This window comes from Castor canadensis, chromosome X, assembly GCF_047511655.1.
Source record: "Castor canadensis chromosome X, mCasCan1.hap1v2, whole genome shotgun sequence".
Classification (NCBI taxonomy): domain Eukaryota; kingdom Metazoa; phylum Chordata; class Mammalia; order Rodentia; family Castoridae; genus Castor; species Castor canadensis.
Window position 1 is genome coordinate 38,674,913 of NC_133405.1, and position 10,706 is coordinate 38,685,618.

The 10,706-nt window shown below is 33.7% G+C and overlaps 1 pseudogene; it reads left to right on the forward strand.

Moving 5' to 3' along the window:
• LOC109675460 (trimethylguanosine synthase pseudogene) overlaps positions 1-8,268 on the forward strand; it is a 123,429-nt pseudogene extending 115,161 nt beyond the window's left edge.
• Positions 8,269-10,706: the final 2,438 nt, after the last annotated feature.

Consider the following 10,706-nt stretch of genomic DNA (forward strand, 5'->3'; position numbering starts at 1 on the left):
CTCACCTGGTTCACGTCTTCCTAAGCCGTCTGGGCTCAGCGACTGGCAGCCCGGGGGGCCCTCCTGGTTTCTCCGTTTAACATGAGGTAGAGATTCTCTGCGCCGTCTGGAGGTGTGGAGGTGTCAAAGTTGTGCCTTTTCTCAGTGATTATGCCTGCAAAATGTGTCTCCAGCGTCTCTCCAAGATTTCACTATAGGAGGCTCGCTTTCTGCTTCCTCCCTCTAGCCACATCTTGGAATCTCCTCTATTTTTAAAAATACTTAAAATAAAAAGATTGGGTTTGTGGCTCAAGTGGTAGAGCCTATTCCTGGCAAGCACAAGGTCCTTAGTTCAAACCCAGAAATATAAAAAAATCCAAAAGAAAATGAATTCCAGTCAGTATTCAGAGTCACAAGTTAGAGATGTTATTGCTGTATTTTTTTGTTACAACCTCACTACTTACTAAAAACATTTCTGTCTACAGTGCAACATGTGAGATGTTTCACTAGCATCACTGGATAAGCTACTGGAAAGAAATGCAGAGTTGGAGCAAAGATTTATAGGAGACTGATACACTGCTTAACACCACTCGACCCTATTTAAGCTATGTTTGTATGACTGAATGATTGTTGAATATGTCACAAATTAGTCCCTGCTTCCTGGGTCTGGGGAGACCCTGGAACAAAGCTTCCTGGGTCTGGGGCAGCCATTAGTACCATATTTGGAATCTTTATTTAAGTTATTATACATCTCCCATGATGTATAGATTTCAATTTAAGTGCATTTGGATACTAAAGAACTTTATGTAAATTAGCAAAGGATTGATTTAAAATACTAATAAAAGAAAATGGTATCTTAATGACCATCACAGTAATTGTATAACAGCTTAAGTCCTATATATATAGAAACAAAATAATTCTTCTTCCTTATCTTTTTGTTTCTTTTGCTGTATTAATATAGATGTGACATGTCCCCATATACTATTTACGGAAAAATGATATGAGTGAACTGATTCAAATCAAATAGCTAACTTTTCATGCAAATTCCCTGTCAAAGAAAAATTGACTGGTAAGAGTTCAGAGATGTGAATTTATTTCCACATAATTTTCTCACTTGTAGGCATTTTGGCATAATTTTAGCTTTATGTATTTTTATTGTTGGAAATGTAAGGAATTTAAAGAGTTTAAGTGCAGTAGAAACTTCATGTCAGCTATCTTGTTTTTAAATATTGCAGAAGGGGATATCAGTGTAAATGTGAATAAATTACACGTATTTCCAGCCCTGATGATGTTTTTAAGACTCTTTGTGAACAAATATGCACAATTATAATTTACATTTTAAAATTGCAATGTTGACTATAACCCAGTACAAATACTCAATTACAGAGAAAGAAATATCAAAACAGGCACAGATTAGGACTCTGGGACATTAAACTTAAATCTTACCTATAAATAAGTGTCAGAAAAGGAAAGCCAAATTTCAGTCGTGATTCTCTGTTTTACCAAAACTAACCCAAAACAAGAGAATACAAAATTGGTTGGAATTATAGTTTAACAGTTTTGTTTCATATGTTGTTTATGTACAGCTGAGTGGCTAGACACAAACATCTTGAAATGTATTATAAACAATCCAAGATCTGTGCCTTCAACAGGGTTATTATCTAAAGTTCCCCAACATAGGTCTGAAAGTTACAATAATTTGGAAAATAATACCAACTTATTTATTCTTTCTGTGTCTTATTTTGGAGAAGAAAATGAAAATGTGGAAGAGAAATCTTGTAACTTGTGGGAGTTTTCTCCAATCCACAGCTTTAGATAAGTGTTCATAATCAGCAACATCATCATTGCCATCTTCACAGTTAAATTTCAATTATGGTATTCACATCTCAAAAAATGCACATTTGAATGTTACTAAGGCAGTCTCCTGTACAGTGATTTTCATAGACCAATGCTTCTCAAACACCTCTAATGTAATCAAAAAAACCCTCTGGCATATCTTGTTAAAAACACATTTTAGGACCCCACTACCAAAGATTTTAAACGAGTAGATGTCAGGTGGAGACTCAGATTCTATATTTCTAACAAATTTCCAGATGATGATAATGTGGTCCAGGAGACCATATTTTGAAAATCAATGATCTAAAGATATTTCTTTACTCTTTTCTCTAACATCTAATCTCATCCCTACCTTTAGATGATGACTTTCTTTTTTTTTACTGATTATTGACACCATCTAAGATGAGACAATGTTTCAACCTTTAAAACATTCAAGAATCCTAATAATTCACTGTCCCTTTTGTATTGTCTCAGGTAAAGTATCTACCTTTCCTCCTGGACAAGTAAAACTCATCATACTCTAACTTGAAAACCATCATACTTAACTTCAGCCCCATCCCTGTGTCAAATATTCACTGTTTAGTTAGAATTATATTCAGATGCAGATAATAAAAACCCTAAAATAACAGTGATTTGAACAAGTGATCTCCCCCCAACACAATCCTATTGCTCCATAATTATTAGGTCTGAATTCCTTCTGTCTTGTTCTTCCATTTCCTACTTGCTGTGTCTACCTCAAAGTCTATTTCATAGACCAAGAACTATATCTGTAGCCATTAGGTCCACATTCCAGACAACAGAAGCAGAACAAGGGAGAAACAGAAGTGTACTCCTTCCTTTTAAGAATACTTCCTACAAGTGTACATATCATGTAGGTTTACATCCCATAGACCAGAGCTCAGTTATATAACCATATCTACCTACAAAGTGAATCAGATAATATCCCTTAGCACAAATCCAGACAAAATTTGAGATTTCCATTACTGAGAAAAGAGAGACTAGATATAGAGGCACAATTAGCAGTCAGTCCCTGTGGGTAATTATCAATTTCTATTTATATTTAATTTTAATGTATAATTTTCTTTTGATTTCATTCAAGCCTATTGATATTTTAAAAAATTATATCAGCACTAATCTTTTCTCCAGCTGCCACCAAAACATGCATCTTTCTTTACTTGTTTTTAAAAGCCAAGTTTAGTTTCTATTAACTGCAAGTTACCACATACTTTCTCCTTAGTATTTTGTAATCTGGTTACAATCCCAATTATTATAACTACTTTTTCCTATATCATCAGTGACTTCCTTATTCCCCAATCCAATGGCATTCAAGCTCTTGTAATGCTTCCTCAAATATTTATTATTACCATGGAAGATACCATGATGAAACTAAACAAACATAACAAATAAGTAGTTGGCTGTTAAAGGTCATTGTCTTGCATTAGAGATCTTGTATTTTGAGTACAACCCAAAAAGATTTGGCTTTAAGAGGGATATTTTGACTCCATAATGTATGTCGTAATAAGTCTTATGAAATGAATATAAATACAGACACTTTAGATATATCTGTTCATTTATAACTAAATATCTCATACCAATAAATGTAAAATTAGGTAACAAATCTGCCAAAGGAAACATTGTATATACTTTGGCACACATAAAAAATCTTTTGTTTACTTTATTATTCCACTCAGTTTTAATTGCACTTGACAATCTGCTTAAATTTGTAACCAATTAAAGTCTTCGTTCCCAAAGGTTCTTTCACAACTTTGGCTTGATGAGAGAAGGGGGAGAGAAATAATATGAGAAAGAAGGACTGTATGGTCGTATAAAACCCCTGGTTTTATAAGAAACTCAATTTGTTTTTGAGATCCTTGGCTGCAGAGATGAGACCCTATTAGCCTGTCAAGTTGGATGGTGCCAAACCGTATCAGAGCTCGTAAGGACTTTATAATCTTGAGTAATTGATTGTCACAATTATAAACTGCCCTCTGGCCAGCTATTATCTCTGCATATCTGATTTTTGACTCTTGTCTACCTATGATTACTGAACATGACATGACTCAGTCTCTTATTCTATGTACTCTCTATCACCTGTGTAATGATCTCAGTTTCTCCCTGTTTCTTGTAGTCACATCAATTTTGATCCATTCCTATGTTTCAGTTCTTAACTTTACAGTTGTGTCTCATCTTCTCTCCTGGTTTCATCTTAGCATGGACACTATCTGACAATTCTGGATTCCTTAGCTTCAATGTCAACAGTGTTCAACACTGGATGCACATCTAGAAATATTTAAATATCTCTCAATGCCTGATCCCTACCCCCAGTATGCTGATTTAAGTGATTTGAGAAGGGGCCAGGCATGGATAGTTTTCAAGGTTTCCTAGGTGACTCTAATCTGCAGCCAGGTTTAAAAACTCTCACTCTAGCTTCTGTTTCTATTCAAAATAGCTATGAACTCTACTTAGGGAACTGCTCTACTACCCTCTCCTGGCACTAGAAAACACTACCTTCAGTGATCCCATGGAACTCAGAAAATTCAGAATGAGTTAGTTGTAAGATAACATATTCATTCAACAACTATCTAATATTTACTCTTTTCTAAATAGTCAAAGCAAATGAGAATGTCGTAATCCCTTTCTTCCAGAGCACACACACTAATGGAAGAGGCAGTGAGGAAACAAATGATTACAGCAATATGACAAGTGCTTTAATAGAGGTATGAATGAAATAGTATAGTGTAGAGGTATGAATGAAATAGTATAGGAACACGATAGAGGAAGTGATTATCTGTCTACAGAGGTCAAGAAAGACTTCCTGAAGCACATTTGAATCTCAACAAGTAAGCAGAAATTCACCAGTAAGGTCAGAGAAGATAACGGGATTCTAAACAGAAGGAACAAAGTAAGCAAAATCATAAAGAAAAAAATTTGTAGAAAGGCACGTGAATGGTTTAAAAATTTCTTTTATGAATACCATAAGTTTTAAGAAAAATCCTGAGAGTTTTGGAGTATCTTAAATGCTTATTTAAAGAAAAAATGAAAACAATTGAATAACAAGTAAAGTGTTATCTCAAAGTTCACAATAAGCTTTAAATGTTATCAAGCAATTCCTATACAGAATTTCTAATATAATAGGGTAATATTGCATGATTCTTCATATATTTATCAATCTGTTTGTCTTTGTCAGGGCAAGACTGGTAGAATTGATAATTATATTTTGCTTTTCCGTATAAGATTTAATTGTCTATTTCACAAATAGAGAAATAAGAAATTAGAATCATCTCAGGGCTAGACTTAATTGCACTGGTTTATTTAAGCTATTGAAGACTTTCAACAAAGTAGAAGGTATAGACAAGTAAATTTCCTATTAGCAATAAAATAATAACAATAACTAGATTTACATAGCTTTTCATAAGTTTTATAAAGTTACAGTAAATATTTTATCACCTTACAATCACCCAAAAATCTTGTAAGTTGGGAAAGGCCACTATTGTTTGCTCATTTTATACAAATAACTAAAGTTCAGAGTCATTAAATATCTTCCAAGGCCTGAGATTCTGGTTTACTTGGATTTTTTAACTATAAGTACAAGGGCTTCTAATGATCAGGAAAGCTTAAAAATATTGAATTCCATAATCCACATAAAGCTTTTAACATGGTGCTTGATATGTTTTATATATCTAATAAAAGCTGCTATGTAATACATATATCATTTATTACTAAATTGATGGCCTTGTCACTAGTGTTAAGCTAGTGTTTAAGGCCATTTTTAAGAGAAATACTAAAGCTTAACTGAGGATTTGACTGAAAAATGCCCAACACTTAGGCGAAGTTCAAATAATCAAGTTGATTCAGCATCCATAAGACCACAGAATAAATGTCCATGCCTCAAAAAATCATGTCACAAAGGCAGTCTCTTCTGAAAGGCAGTATTATACCAGAAATTTATCGTAGGAGAAACAAAAATTAAAATACAGGAAAAATTTTATGCATGCTAATGTTCATTACATTTTTCATAAAAGCAACTGTTGGGGAAAAACTAAATACATAAAACAAATAGAGAAGTGGGTCATTCATTATACATTCAAATAGCAATAAAAAGTAATATGTAGGAGTGACCCTGAGTCTGTTCCTAACCCCACATCTCTATAGGAGAGGTTGAAGATGAGTATTCCCATGACTCTGTAAAATCGTGTGAAAACAAAGAGTAAAGTGAATTTGATTCTGAGGCCATGCTCATGGAATTGCCAATTCGGGTTGGTGGAGTATCTACACATAATGATTTTTGAGGTGTCTGTGAATACTAGAAATAAAATTAAAGAAAAAAGGAAAAAAATCAGAAGTATTTAGATGAAATTATGTGAGAAACTTGGGGAACAGAAAATGAAGAAGATGACCTTTTGGTTTCAGGTGATCCATCTTCAGTTGAACAGTACAAGAACATGTGAACTTCAAAGCCAAAAAGGCATAGGAACAGAAAAATTTTTCTGTTGAAAATACATTATCTCCAAAGCTAGAAGTTACAGAGAAATGTGAGAAGTATCGTAATGAATATGGAGAAGGATTATGGCAAAATTCACAAGAAAAACATTCAGATCAAACACTATTGCCTGAACCTTGGAAGTTTCCTGATACAAAGAAAGAATTGGAGAAACACTATAATGAACTTTATTGGTATTATTTGGAACCATTTCAGTACTAGAAGTTCAGGGTTCAGCTGATACAGATACTTCTACGCCTCAAACAAAAGTTGACAGAGCAATGAAAATAGCATGAAAGTGGACTTTCTTTTCCATCTTCACCTAATACAGTTGATAAAGAATGCATGATTCAAGTGATAAGGATCATAAAGAAATGTTTGATGGAATTAGCAACATAGCTCTGAGTTCAGAGGAAGTAGAGCAGAGCCAATTAGATTCCTCTTTAAGTTATGATGGATAGTAGGATAGAATGCCTTGCTTCTTGTCAAAGTGAACCACACAATGGAGCAACCAAGGAAAGCAACACATCTGGTAATAGAAGCACAGACCAACCACCTCAAGAGTCATAGGAATTTCAGGGAGAAAACACAAGCAGAGACAGACCTCACACCAACAGGATTGATGCAGATGAAAGTGAAGATCCACCTGTGCATAAGCCTAGCAAACTCAGAAAGAGCCATGAACTAAACATCAATGAAACCGCAGATTCAGACCTTCATTACAATGGTTCCTTTCTAGGATTCAAGCCTGGCTCAGTACAAAAATATGGTGGAATTCCGAATTTCAGTTATCAGCAGGTCAGGTATCTAGGTAAGAGCATGAAACATAAGTCACGGTAGCTGAATGTGTGTAGGCAAATAAGGATGAAAAACAAACACAGATTGTTTACTAAACAATTAGAAAAACCGTTTATCAAGAAAAGTAAAGCTTTGTGTAAGACAGAAAATTTTCCAAAATGGGTTAATGAACCAGTAGATGAGGAAGTGTAGAAAGTTATTTTCTCATGAAAATGTGCAAGACACTTACTTGCACAGTGATTCATAAGAGTAAGACATGTCTGTTTAAAAAGCTGATGACTAAATAGAGACAATAAACCAGAACCTGAAAAATGTTAAGCCATCTCTTCAGCCAGTGAGCTTGAAACAGGAATGAATGAAGGAGACAGTTTGGATGCCACTGTTCCAGAGAAGCAGGACTGTGTAACTGAAAAAATACCAGATTCCCCTCAGGTAGAAACTGAAACTGCAAGAAGAAAGAAGAAGAACAAAAACAAGAACAAAAAAGTAAATGATCTGCCTCCTAAGATAGCTTCTGTTCAAGAACTGGCAAAATACTTGGTCCAGAGATACAGGCTCTTCTCCTCGTTTTGATGATGGGATTAAGTTGGGCAGAGATGGCTGGTTTTCAGTTATACCTGAGAATATTGCTGAACACATTGCTGGCCATGTCAGTTAGGCCATGTCAGTTAGTCCTTCAAGTGTGATATTGTAGTAGATATCTGCCTTCTGTGGAGATGGAGTAAATATCATTCAGTTTACCTTAACGGAAAAAGATTGATTGCTGTTGATATCGACCCCGTTAAGATTGATCTTGCTCGTAATAATGCTAAAGTTTATGGGATAACAGATAAGATAGAGTTCATCTGTAGAGATTTCCTACTGTTGGCTCCCTGTTTAAAGGTTGACATTGGGTTCCTGAGGCTGCCTTGTGGAGGGCTGACTATGCCACTGCAGAGACCATTGATATTAGGATAAGAATGTCTCCTGGTGGCTTTGAAATTTTCAGACTTTGCCAAAAGATCACTAATAATATTGCTTATTTTCTTCCAAGAAATGTTGATATTAATCAGGTGGTTACCTTAGCTAGACCTGGAAGTCAAGTAGAGGTAGAACAGAACTTTCTTATCAGTAAATTGAAGATAATCACTGCTTACTTTGGTAATCTGATCTGAAGACCAGCCTCTGAAACCTAAATGTGAGGCAGTAAATAGACAAAAAGGACATTTAGTCATCAAAACAGTATTCAGATGAGACATGGGGAATGTCTACTTGTATTCACTAATATTTTGTACACATAGTCTTATATAACCATAAGATACAGAATCTTACATGAATATTAATGAAGTGCTTTGAGATCCGTGGATATTATTAACTATTAACTTCATACTATACATTAGGATAGTAAGAGTATCTGCTATGGAAAGAGGGTAGGCATGCCCCTGTGCTCAATTTCAGTGTGTGTCTATGTATATGTGTGTATTTTATGTTTTGATAACATCTTTACATGTGTATAAAAATTATATTTTGTTTTTAGCATAGAGAAATACAAAGAAAATAATGAATAAGTTATATTTGGTCCATCCATTTAATGCCTAGTGAAATGTTACATATTTAATGCTAGAAATGTAAACAGTACAGAATGGTACAAACAGAAAAGTAAAACTTGCCCACCTGCAGTCTTCTCTGTATTTTATTCATCTATCTAAAGAAAATCATACCTAACAGTGTTTATAATTCCTTTGGGGAAAAGAAAACAATTACAATATACCCTAATATATCAGAGTATATTTTTCCCCTTTGATGATGCCCATTTAAAACCTTTATATATATATATAAATATATATATGTATATATACATATACATATATATAAGAAAATGTACTTTTTTCAGTGTCTCTTGAAGATATTTCCATACCAATACATACATGTCATCCACCTCATTCTTTTTAATGGCTGTCTTATAGTCCATCTTCTGGATATGTCATAATTAATTAAACCAGTTCCCAATTGATGGCCACTTGGGAAGTATTCACATTTCTGTAATTACTAACTATTCTACACTGTCCTTACTTATAATAAATATTATTGAACAGGTATACCCACTGGATAAATTTCTAGCTGTTCATTACTGGGGGTTTGTACATTTTAATTTTGATAGATATGATCAAATGGCCTCAACAAAGTTACACATACTTTTAGGGGTTTTTTCTTGAACTTTTTTGCTTTCCATTTCTTTGTTTTATCTGGAATTTGCTTTTTAATAGTCTTTCATTATACAAAGTTAGTCTTTTTAAGATTCTTTCTGCAAAGTCAATATGAACTATATTTTGGAATATAGAGGCTCATATTCTTCTTCTATTAAAATAGCAATGAATGGAGAAAATGAATATGCAGTATTTGCCTTTCTGTGTACAAATATTTCACTTAACATAATGTTCTCCAGTTCCATTTATGTTGCTACAAATGACAGGATTCCATTCTTTTTTTATCACTCATAGTTTGATAATATTCTATTATGCAAATACCACAGGTTCTTGCTCATAAATGGAAGCTAAAGATATTGATTTCATAGAAGTAGAGAGTAGAATAGTGGTTACTAGAGAAGGGTAGGGGGAAGTGGAAAAGGGGAGGTTTTGTAATAATTGGTACCAAAATACAGTTACATAAGAGGAATAAGTTCTAATCCCCTATAGCACAATTACATGACTAAAGTTCACCATAATGTATTTTATGTTTTATAAAGAACTAGAAAAAAGGAGTTTGAAGTTCCCAACAAAAATAAATGATAAATGTTTAAGAAGATGGAAAATTAATTATCCAACATGTACCAAATTACCACACTCTTCTCCATAAATGTATACAATTGTTACACATCAATAAAAAGAAATTTTTAAAGGAACATAAAGCATAAATTACATTATAATTCTAAAAAAACTTTATATAAGATTATATTTCCAATATAATCTCTTTTAGGTATAAAATATGTTTCTGAAAGGAAGAATGCCAAATTATTAATTATAATTATATTTTGAGGTTTATAATATGAATAGCTTTTACTTGTTATGATTTTTTAAATTTTACAAATTTACTCAAAAGCACTGAATAAAAAATAAATGTTGTTTAAAAAGTGAGTAATATTAGTGGTTTTCCTGTTTCCTGTCACAAACCACAAACAGGCATTGTATGTACTGTCTCCGCAATACAAATATCCTTATAACTGATTCTCCTAGTTATGTGACACAGGAGCATCCTTTCTTGTCCTAGTGGTTGAAGTAGTCTCTTTGTTGAGGAACCACAGGTTCAAATTAAAATATGACTCCAGTTTAAGTATTGCCAGGAAAGATACATAGAATATGCAGAGTTGACTAACTTTTTTTGGTTTTTTTTTTAAACAGGTCTCTGGTGGTGTTCTGATATGTAGTCACCATCTGAATTTGGAGGTTGTTGTGCTAAGCACACAGATGGTCTCTCAGTTGTCTGCCTTTCTGATTATTCCCAATCAAAATTTGCTTTCACTAAAGCCAAAAGTAAAGCTGGTAAACTGCTGTTTTTGCTATTAAGATAAAAAGAGGAAGAAGCTGTGATGATGTCCTATGCACACTAGTGCTCTTCAGTTAGTGATTCTCAACTC